The following is a 12,538-nucleotide window of genomic DNA, read 5'->3' as shown; positions in this document are numbered from 1 at the left end:
CACGCATACACAATCTTCTCTGCTTTCACAGAGTAAAGATCAGTGAAAAAGTCAAGAGAGCCAGTGTGTGACTCTATACCACTCTGATTGAAGTTGTTTATCACTACCAAGCCATCGGGAGAGGGCTCGACCAAGGAGTTTATCTGTAGCACGATTCAATTAAACAGCAATGATTTCACTCATGACAAAATCTTAATCTAGACTCCTGTGTTTTCTCGATAGGGGAGCATATGTTGGTTATATGATTGCTTTTGCTGCCTATTTACTTTGGTCTGAGAGAACAGCAAATCTCTAACCCTCTGTCTCGCCTTTCTCACTCTCTGCTAGAAAGCAATTCCGGATACAGAAGTCAAGCACCCTGAAGCGTGTTAATACTCACATATTGAAGTCTTACAGCGGGGTTTAGATGCAGTTCCTGCCGACATGAGCACTGATAACAGTCTCACAACAGCAGTATAAAGTTTCTCTGACCTCCGAAAGAGAAGCACTGCACTTAAACATCAAAACATATGTTTTTTAATCTAGATATTTGCTTAAGTTTGACCAAAATTATATATTTTAGCTATAGTAAAAAAAAAAATAGTGTCTGATGAAACGACACAAGTAATTTACAGCATTCATATTTAAGCAATATTACAGAGCAAGAGTGCTGTTCTACTAAATATCAGCACGGCTATGATTCAGTTGCAGGTACAACAGTACAGCAGCATGATTGCTGGTGTAATATAGATTTTATTCAACAGTTCAACAAACAAGAAGTTAATATGGAGTAACTTACTTTTTTGTAACATAATGCAATTTGAAACAGTTCCAAACAAACCCAAAGCAGTATTGACTTGCATATCAGCGAGCAACGCACAAACTGACAACCTGTTTGAAATGTTGTGAACAGAAACAAGCAGTGAAGCGTCTCAGTCCTGTTATACTAAATATTAGCACTCTTGGAACACTGCTTGTCAAATCAGACTAGAGGACAAGAACAAACCTTTGTATAAATGGTAATAATAGCAAGAGACAATATTTCAAAACGCATAACTTTTGGACAAATGTAAAGCAAATGTAAAGCCATTCTTCATGTTAAAGCAGTATATGGGACCTTAGAGAGTTCTCCACAGGTTCTCACAGATTAACCTTGGTTTGTTTGGGTGAATATGACCTGAACATAATGAATCTGTTTGTCATGACCTCGGTCTACCAGCCCTCTCCTTTCTGTTGTCTGTTAATGTGTTTGTTTCTGTCTTGTGTTTGAGCACATGGCTCTGTTGTGTTTTCTGTCTGCCATGCACTCTCCTTACCCAGCCTGCTTGTTTCCTCTTGCCATGCCTCCTCATTTAGTCCTCGTCATGTTGATTGTCTGCACCTGTCCTTCATCTATATTGTTCCTTTTTTCCTCTTGTCATTATCGAATAGTTTTGTTAATAAGTTTATTTGTTCCTGTTCTAGTCTTGTTCCTGTTCACGGTTGGTCCTGGTTATTTGGCTTTATTCTAGTTTTGGTTTGTTTTCTCTCCCTTTTGAGAGTTTTGCATTGCCTGTTTTTGAATACATATTCTGCATTTACTTTCACTCATTCCTGTACTTGGGTCCTTCTTCCTGCTAACATACCGTGACACTCTTAGCACAACTCATGCAATCAAATTATTTTTTGGACATTTACATTTAGTTTATTGTCTGCTGGGTAAAAATCAAGAGACAGATTTTTTCTCTGTAACAAAAGGCATGTTCATACCTCTCTCACTAGATTTTTCTCTCGGATCATGGAATGACCTCTGGGCAGATGGAGGTGATGGAAGTGAATGTTGACTGGGGTCAAATTCTAGTCCTCCTGATGCATTCCACTGCAGGACAGTTATGCCACACTGTGATTATTTATCATGCTGCAAACGACAGAGCAACCCATTGAAAATGAGACATAAAATACCATACCTATACATATTTAATGACTGCATTACCTAGTGGTATGACTAGATTCTTATTGGCTCCAGTGCCATCCCCAACCACCCAGAGACTACAAGAATTAACTTTATTTTAAGCTTTTGTTTACAAATTACTAACTTATCTCAACATAGACAATCCATTCAATGCACCTTTAAACAATTATATGAAGGTCAATGTTTTTGTCTCTCTTTAACTTATGAAAATTAACCAAAATGTCTCAAAATAGGAGAAATCGTTTTTTTTTTTTATCTGAAAGGCAGCATTGTATCTAAAATAAACAAATAATAAAAAAAGCATATAAAGCGTATAAATCTTAATCTACTCACCCTTTTTGCAAAAAACATAATCCAGCTCATAACAATTTAAAATATAATCTGCATGCACAATACTCAATAATAAAATTAATTTACATTTATTGAATTAATTTTTTTTGAATGTTTTAATGAAAATAGACTTTTTTCTTTTTTTTTATATAAAACAATGCATATTTTCAGTACGTTTTATATAAAGAAACGTATTTCTTTTTATTTATAATTTCATCCCCTCATTCAAGTTCTTGATTCACGCATGCTCATCAGCAGCTCTCTCATCAGTTCTCAGAATTGAGGACGTCCGAAAGAGCTGATTCTCAGTTCAGTGTGTTGGTGACATAAGAACTTCTGTGATCGACTCAGTGTAATGTTGACAGTAATACAATTAAGTAATAAAATATTTCCAGTAGGCCTATGTTTTATTTGGTCTAGGCTACTTTCTGCTGTTCAGACAAAATACATCAGAAACATAGGGTACAACGGGGCTAATTCGATTTTTTTTCTGGTCTCAAAGTGTATCAAGATTCAAGAAATACATTTAGATTTATATAATATTGATGGAGGAACATATATATGTGAAAAGAAATAACAACAGAAGGTTGTTTTGAATAAAATTATACATAATTATATATATATATATATATATATGGCTGGGTGATAAAACGATATCGATATATATCATGATAAAGAAAATTCACAATAAGCTTTTGAGGAATTTTCGATATTTACTGTGTGTCGCTAAAACACAAGCAGTTCGGCTTTCTCAGGCTGCGTTTCAACTGGTGTGGACAAATCCGCACAAAGGCGCTCACAGCACTAGGAGAGAGCTTGCTCCACACTGCTGCCAATCCTATGATCCAGCTTGCAAGCATGACGCTCGGCTTTCATAGGAATGAATTGAAAACGCTCTCAGCTTCGCTCACAACGCGCCAGTGGTAAAGTAGGGTCAGACTGGATAAACTTGCTAATGCTAGCTGCCTTGCTAACAATTAGGTTACGTCGGATTGATTCCATCCGCTCCGCAAGACTTCATGACAACGGTTGCGCCCTCTCAACGTCTCTAGTGAAGAGTGCGACAGAACAACAGTGATGTGGACAACAGCTCTGATCTTTCTGCACTGTAATCTTAAATATTGTTCTCTAGCAACAAACATGCTTAATTTCTACCCTGACCACTCTGCACACGTTGCCTCTTCTCCATGCATGTGTGTAGACATGAAGTGCAGCATGAGTTAACGTGGTTTCAAAGCACCTTTAGACCAAAAAGTTTTCCCTTCTAAATGTATCTTTATTAATCAGCATGTTACGAGCCTTTAATAATAAACAAATCAATTTCTGTTCTAATTTTGTGAAAATTAATTAGATGTCTGGAATGGATAAGGAAAGACTAAAATTACTAGTTTGTAGAATAGTCTCTCACTTTTAAAAATAAAAAAAAAGTTTTCTAAATATTCTCTCGGGACACCCCTGAACCCACATTCAGCATCATTCCACAGTCACAAGGGCTTCTATGTCCCATACTTGGGTATCTGAATCTAAAGAAATATAAAAAATATTTCATTTTAATGTAAAAATATTCCAACAAATACTGGACTGCTGTCACTATGCTACAGACCATACGCCACACACTGCATCAAATTGGTCTGCATGGCTGTTGTCCCAGAAGGAAGCCTCTTCTAAAGATGATGCACAAGAAAGCCCACAAACAGTTTGCTGAAGACAAGCAGACTAAGGACATGGATTACTGGAACCATGTCCTGTGGTCTGATGAGACCAAGATCAACTTATTTGGTTCAGATGGTGTCAAGCGTGTGTGGCGGAAACCAGGTGAGGAGTACAAAGATAAGTTTGTCTTGTCTACAGTCAAGCATGGTGGTGGGAGTGTCATGGTCTGGGGCTGCATGAGTGCTACCGGCACTGGGGAGGTACAGTTCATTGAGAGTATTCCAGCATGATAAAGACCCCAAACACACCTCCAAGACGACCACTGCTTGCTAAAGAAGCTGAGGGTGAAGGTGATGGACTGGCCAAGCATGTCTCCAGACCTAAACCCTATTGAGCATCTGTGGGGCATCCTCAAACGGAAGGTGGAGGAGCACAAGGGCTCTAACTTCCACCAGCTCTGTGATGTCATCATGGAGAAGTGGAAGAGGACTCCAGTGGCAACCTGTGAAGCTCTGGTGAACTCCATACCCAAGAGGGTTAAAGCAGTGCTGGAAAATAATGGTGGCCACACAAAATATTGACACTTTGGGCCCAATTTGGACATTTTCACTTAGGGGTGTACTCACTTTTGTTGCCAGCGGTTTAGACATTAATGGCTGTGTGTTGAGTTATTTTGAGGGGACAGCAAATTTACACTGTTATACAAGCTGTACACTCACATTGTAGAAAAGTGTAATTTATTTAGTGTTGTCACATGAAAAGATATAATCAAATATTTACAAAAATATGAGGGGTGTACTCACTTTTGTGAGATACTGTATATATATATATATATATATATATATATATATATATATATATATATATATATATATATAAAATCACCTTAAACCAGGACCATTTCCAGGATATTCATTAGATACATAAATTGACAATAATTAAATATTAGATTGGATTGAGACATTACAGACATTGATCTCATGGATCAGGAAATTTTGTTTGGGAAAGTACTGTGGTAGATTTAGATGCTGTTTTGGGAGACAATAAAATCAAATGAGCCTTTTACCACAGGGGGCCATGTTGTACCCTACATTTTGCCCCCCCACATGCAAGCTCAGTATAAGCAGTGCATCAGATCTCAGTATTTCAGAAACTGAGATACTCAGTTCAGTGTTATTTTGACTCTAGAACTGCTGCGAGTGACCAGAGACTATTTAGCAGAGATGGGCTAGTTCTATTAAAAATATTGGGAGACATTGGAATGCTCAACGGTCAATGGATGTGGAAAGAAAATCCCACCCTAAAGGTAAATGAGTCAATCACCTTTTAGAAACAGACATCGGCAATCAACTTGAGAACATGCATGAGCATTAGCTATAAAAGCCAGGAAAATTTAGTTTTTATCATGATCTGAGGTAAAGAAGTACAATTTATGATACCAGTGTTGTCAGTTTTTACTACTGATTTGAAATGTTCTTTGGAGATTTTGTTCTTTTCCCATTCAAGTAGATAGGAGCTGCACTGTCATGCCACTTGTTTACATAGGAGAAAGCTGCCTGGGAGTTTTCCAAAGATGACCAAGGAGTGACCTGACTTGCTAAAAAGACTTTGGAGCGACTCACTGTACTGTTGACTTGAGAACAGTTGCGACCGGGGGAGTTCAGTCTGATCTGTGAACTAGTTGGAGCAGTTCATTTCAAAGAAGAGTTAGGAAAAGCAGATATCTGTTCTGGGATCATATTACTCCCGGTTATCGGCTCATTTTGAGTCAGAGTGTCAGGCACGTCCAAGAGACAGGTTAAGATGGATTAACTTGAGGATCAGTGTTGACTCAAGAAGCAAACTGTTTCAAACAATTCAGTCTGAATTGGTTATCTTTTTCAACTTGTTCACTGAAAAGAACCAGATCAAAAGAACGATCCCTTCATGAACCGGACATCACTAAAAGGCGACAAATCCACTCATCATTCAAATGCACAGCGCACAAGAGACTCGACTAGCTGCATTCAGGGATTGGCTACCCGTGGAAGGATACATACTACCTTAGAATTTTGCCAAAATTAGATATCTCATGAGGAAGCATAATTAAGATCGGAACAGCTTTCACGTCAGGACCGTGCCAATGATGTCTTAAAATACTGCATCTGAAGGAAGCTCACTAGGTTTAGGTCAGACCCATAGTGTATGGTATAGCTGTTAATATGAAGTGGCTCTTTAATAATTTAATAATAGTGGAGAATTAGATGAACTTTTATCATAGATCTTATGATTAGCATGGCTATCAAATTCAATATTTTAGACCTTATTCAGAGTAGCGCTATTTCATTTTTGACAGGAATGAAAACGAGGATGTGAGTGATAGATTTACAGTCTTAAATTAGGCAACATATAATTTTCACAGCTTGTGTTTTCTTAAGTTTTACCATCTTCTGAATTTTTTTTGGAAAGATGTATTTCACCAGCTGAATTATCAACACCGATTTAAGCAACGGTACAACCCATTGAAGAGAGTGTAAGTCTATCCCTCACAGCAGGATGTGTCCGAAGGTGTTTATTAATGTTGCTGGTGTTTCCCCTTTTGGCTTGAGATCTCTGTCAACATTCCTGGTCATCAGGCAAACCCAAAATAATTCTAAATCTCGCTATGTGAATTATGTTGTGTAAAAGGCATCTCACACTCCAAAGTTTTACTAAAATACACATTATCCATTAGGAGACACCACCGCCAATTGTGTTTGAAGCATGGGAAAACCACTCATTTAAAAGTAAACAATACCATATAAGGGGCAAATTCTAAACAGAATTTTGCGTGCTTAAAGGGCACTGTGTGAAGGGGATGTCACTCGGAAAGACTATATTTTTAATGTTATTGCAGACATAGGTCTGAATCAAATGAAGGTTTTAGCGAAAATAATATTTACTCACGCACATACAACATAACTTACGGTACTACCGTATTGATGGTTCTACAATTTAAAAAATACTGTGACACCACCAGTATTTTGAAGCTTTAGCATTGCGATACTATTATAGCACCGGTCTACCATGCAAGCCTTGTAGATGCAAAGTCACTACAGCTGGTAGTTACGCCACTGACTGCCATTATTATGGCAGTATGCGAAGGTGTTATGGTACAGTATTATTCAAGTGTTCCAGTAAAATGTATTGAATTGATCTACAATTAATGATACGAATTTGAGACTCAAATGCTAAATACCTGAATGCTGGCATGCCAGATTTAGACTCGTAGACAGGTGGGATTCGGGTAGTTCGAACGACCCCCTGCCAAAGTTCTAGAATATTTATATATATATATATATATATATATATATATATATATATATATATATATATATATATATATATATATTTTATTAATTAATATCAACCTTTACAGGAGTTACATGTGCAGCAACTGACGTTATGCACTCATAGCAAAATCTGTGAGCGTGGTAAAGTTAGTTTGACGTTCAACATTCTTTGGACTTTTGAAAAAAAAAAAAAATTCTTTGGACTTTTGCTTTCGCGGATGTAAGGGACCGTCTGAAAAATCCACTCACTAGGCTAAAACATAGGAGATGTCCACTCATTCATTCAATTCACGTTCAAGTTATACGTGAAAAAAAAATGATAATAATTAAAATACATTTTAACATTCAGAATGTTCTTATAACTTCCCAGAGGACAGACAGACATACTACAGGTGATATTATTACAGTATGATCAAGTACAGTAAGTACAGTAATCAATTATTTTAGAAAAAATATTCACTAAAATTTTCAAAACTGTGAAAACCAAATAAAACGTCTTTATAAAACAAAGAAAAACTAGTTAAAATAGTTTAAAAAATTCTCCAAAATACTACAGCATGGACACATTCCCAAAAAAGGTGAGGGGCAGATTCATCTACAGCATTACAGAAGGAGCAATGTGGATCTATTTTAGAGAGCATGTTTCTTAAATAAAGATTGACTGGGTAAAAACAGTGTAACAGTTTAAAGGACACCTCCTTAACCTTGTTGGTAATTAAATATTTGTGAGGTAAAGACTGTACGACCTGTGTCAGACATGCTTGTGTAGCGTCTCGGATGTGTTGCGTCATAAAAGTAAAATGTTTAGGTCACTGTGTCAAGTTAAATATAGTTTAATACTCAATCTTTAAACACATCTTGAGATCCCTTGGTTCGCATTTGCGCTCCTTCAAGTGTTTTGAACGCAAGAACGTAACGTACGTTTGTGTTGTGTGTCCGCTGAAGGGTTGTTAATGTTTTGTTCACTGAAATAAACTCTGTGTTGCTCACACAGCTGAAATTTCACTTACTGCCCTCTGGAGTAAACAGGTGGTACTACAAGCTTGCATTCCTCAGGAATTCCTCAGGAAAGCATTGTGATTAAATGCGTTAATTTTTTTAACACGTTAAATCGACAGCCCTAATTATTTTAGAATAAAATCACTAAAATTTACTTCCTAATTTGAAAGGCTGTAGGGTTTTGTTTTTAGAATTTTAGTGATTAAGTATTAAGTCCTTCTATCCTCTAAAATTGATTACTGTACTTATATAATTGATCATAATGTAATAATCTCACCTGTAGTATGTCTGTCTGTCCTCTGGGAAGTTATAAGAACATTCTGAATGTGAACATTTATTTTACACTTTTTTTTTCATGTATAATTTGCACATGCATTGAATGAATGAGTTGACATCTACTATGTATTAGCGTAGTGAGTAGAGTTTTCAGACGGTCCCTTACACCTGCAAAACCTAATGTCAGACGTCAAATTTTACCGCGCTAAATCAATGAGGCCAGCGACATCCAGCTGGATAGTGAAGATGCGGCGAAAAGAGCAGGAGAGACAGAAGAGAAGCAAGCAGGCAGCAGCGTCATTGTCGCAGAATATTGAACACATGTTCAGAAAGACTGCCACACAGGGTACGGTTGTTATACTTGGTAAGCAATTTTAACAATATTGTAGTAAATATTTTCAGTGCATCATAAAGCGTGAAGATACCAGCAGACAAGCTAATCCAGCCCAATTTAGTGCATAAAAACTCACCAAAATGAAGTATTTGAACCTCAAAATTAAATAAAAAATGAGTTAGAAAAACTGCAAAATTGCATCTCCTGATTTTTTGGATCCAGATTCCAGCCTAAATCTGGACACTTGGTAACACAGAGAGAGAGAGAGAGAGAGAGAGAGCGAGAGAGAGAGAGTATGTGTGTGTCAGGTGTGTGGATAAGGGAGGTGAAAATGTGGGAAAATAACATGGATTAGGTGTTGTGGAAACCTCATGTTTGTCCATAGCCGAATTAGTTTTTATCCTTTCTCTCTCTTTCTGTATGATAATACTTTTATCAGGGCTTGTGACCTAGTTGGTACAAAGCACAAACAATATGTAATTTACAAATGTGCTTTAATTTCATGATAGTTTATTATTGTGTTAATGAAAAGAGATTACCTCTCTAGCCCTCTATAAACAGTTATATCACAGTAGAGTTGTGGAAAGGCAGGGAAGGGAAAGTGGTTATGACGATTTGCCAAAAAACCGAAGCATGTACTCAACTCAACCCAGGGTCCAGGTTATTATTAGGGAGCCAAGCTTTGATCAGCCAAGCTGAAATGGCCAAGATAAGTAGGAGCTGCAACTCACAGCAGGACCCACACACCCATCTGTTATTGCTATTTCCTCTCTGGTTTCTCAAGAGTGGTAAATAGCTACTTCACTCCCCCACTCCCTCCTCCCTCACAACATTTTTCGTACCTTGACCGAGCACCTTCTCTTCACCAACCCCGCCCTTATCTACACCCACTTTCTTCTGGAGATCTCTGTCACTTTAATCCAGCCAGTCTGTGGATGGTTAACAAGGAAATCCTGTGTCAATTATCACCAGGCACTTCCTGCTGGGAGAGCAATGGTGAATCAAAGTGGTCTGAGAGTCTTTTACACCAGAGAGAAGCAGCAGGCCTAATTAAATGGGCCCTGTGTCCTGCCAAGAATCCGTAGCCCTAGCTACAGATAGCTCGCCCTTCGATAACCCCCACCTCTCACAGAGTGATTGTTTTGATTGGGTGGAGCCGGGCATTCAGGTTTCCCCACAGGCTTTTAAGGAGGGTGATACTAGACTTGGGGAAAGTGATGGATGAATATTTAGATGTGGAGGAGGCATGTGTGATAGGGAGATCAGGACAATTTGTCCACGGTGATATAGATGGTGACAGAGAGGAGGGAGTGACATGCTTGACTTGTTCTCCCATTTTTAGACAATTACATCTGCTCACTTCCTCTTTCCTCTTTGATGAGAACCTGGTTGCATGTTCAGTTGTGTTTATCTAAACTCTTTTGAATCACCATTACTGGTGTCACCAGCTATTATCCAACCCTTAAAAATACACTTCTTAACATATCTGTGATTTAACTTAAATGGATAGTTTACCCAAAAATTCAACTTCTTACACCATTTACCCTCATTTTGTTCCAAAGCCTTGTGAATTACTTTCTCTCCAAGGACACAAGAAAAAGATTTTGAAGAATGTTGATGCTGTTCTTTTTTCTGTATGATAAAAGTGAATGGTGACCAGTGCCAGAAATTAACTTTTTTAAAAGGGGCAATATTTGCCCCTAGAATTTATTTTCAGGGTATTTTTTTACTTTATGACCTTTAAACAAAAACACACTGTGTGTGTCATGTTAATGACTTTTAAATATTTCATTAAAATACATTTTCAAACTGAGAAATTAGTTTGTTACCCATAAAATTAAATCAGCAATAACTCATATTTTGCATGATAGTAGGCTATATTAAACTAAACCAAGAATTAAAATGATCAGATAATAAATGAATTCATTTCCAGGCATTTATTTATGTAGTTATATATGTATGTATGTATGCATGTATTTATTGATTTATTGCTCACACGTTTTACATTTGGGGCCATTTTTGCCCCAAGCCCTTCTTTATTTCTGACCCTAATGGTGACCACGGTTGTTAGTCAATACAATTTTGTACAGTATATCTTTGTTTATTCCACAGCAAAAGGAAAGTCAAAATATGGGTTTGAAACAAAATGAGGATGAGAAATGTTTTACTACACTTGTCAATATATATTAAAAACAATATTGCAATTTAGTCCAAATGTTCTAAATGCTATGAGTTACTGAATGAGTTACTTTGGGACTCTTTAGAACTTTTCTTTGAAGAGTGAACGACCATCAAATTATATCTATATTTGCTGTGTATATAAATATGCCTCTGTCAGTGTAACTCTCCAATATGTAGAATTCTTAGTTCCCCTTCTGTCGCTCTCTCCACGTTGTGTCAGAGAAGCGACACTAGGGGTCTCACTTGAGCGCCGATATTCACCTCTGGACTATGAAAAAAGGCCAATGAGAGTTGGCAACCAGAGTCCCGCCCCCGGACATACGGGTATTTAAGCGGCGCAAATACGGGAGTTCATTCAGAAAATTTCTTTGGAGCCGATGGTCGTGTCTGCAACTGCTGCGTGTACACACCAAGTTCCTGTTATCCCTCTGCTGCATGCTGTTGGATTCTACGGCGCACAACAGCGGCTTTCTCCTGTTTGCACGGCTGTGCATTCCTGCCCCTGGGCGCATCGACAGTGCAGAATTAAAAACTCTCACAAGTTTTTTCCCTAAAAGAGTGATTTTATTTAAAAGAGTGATTTCCTCTAAAAGAGCAAAACACAGCGGCGTTGAACGTCCTTTAAAGGACGCGTCTTTATAAAGATGCCCTTCCGCCCCTGTGTTGTTCCTGGATGCAGTAGAGTGCTCTCCGCTTCCGATGGCCACAGGCGCTGTCTCGTGTGTCTGGGTAGCTATCACACCGAAGCTGCGTTTGTGGATGGTTCATGTTCTCACTGCGAGAAAATGACCATGACAACGTTGCGGTCACGGCTTGCTTACAACCGTGAGCAAGCCACTCCAGCCGCCCCCCGTGTCGCTCCTTCTTCCCACGGGATTGAGGACGATGTGGCTGGCGATGGAGGCGATTTGGGGATGCAGCTCCGCCGGGTACGCCCCCTCGGACCACCCGCGCCCCGACACGCTCGTTGATTCCTGTCCGTGCTCGAGGTAGCGGTGACTCGCCTCACAGCCAGTCGGCTGACCCTCTTGCGATGGAAGCCGATGAGCTCGCCGCGGCATCGGAGGGCGGGTTATCTGATGCTGAGGACTCCCCTGGGCTGCCGCTTTCGGGCCTGCACGCCCAGGCTGAGGCTGACGCACAGATGATGGACATGCTTTCCCGGGCAGCCGACAGCGTGGGCTTGGACTGGAACCCTCCATCCTCCCCACAACCATCACGGCTCGACGACTGGTTCCTGGGGTCTGGGCGCCGCCACAGCCTTGCCCCCGGTCCCGCTTTTCCCGGAAGTGCATGATGAGCTGACGCCTTCGTGGAGAGCACCCTCTCCACTCGTCACATTGCCACAGGCTCGTCCGCCTCGCCACCCTCGATGGCGGAGCGCCATGGGTACGAGGCGATTCCCCAGGTGGATAGGGCGGTTGTGATCCATCTATGCCCCGGTACCCCTACCACCTGGCGAGGTCGCCCGTACTCCCTTCCCGGACCTGTAGAGCAACCTCCTCGCTGACAGCTGAAGGCCTA

The sequence above is a fragment of the Xyrauchen texanus genome, chromosome 24 (genome assembly GCF_025860055.1).
Source record: "Xyrauchen texanus isolate HMW12.3.18 chromosome 24, RBS_HiC_50CHRs, whole genome shotgun sequence".
Taxonomy (NCBI): domain Eukaryota; kingdom Metazoa; phylum Chordata; class Actinopteri; order Cypriniformes; family Catostomidae; genus Xyrauchen; species Xyrauchen texanus.
The sequence above is the reverse complement of the archived record's forward strand: the minus strand, read 5'-3'. Positions refer to the sequence as shown.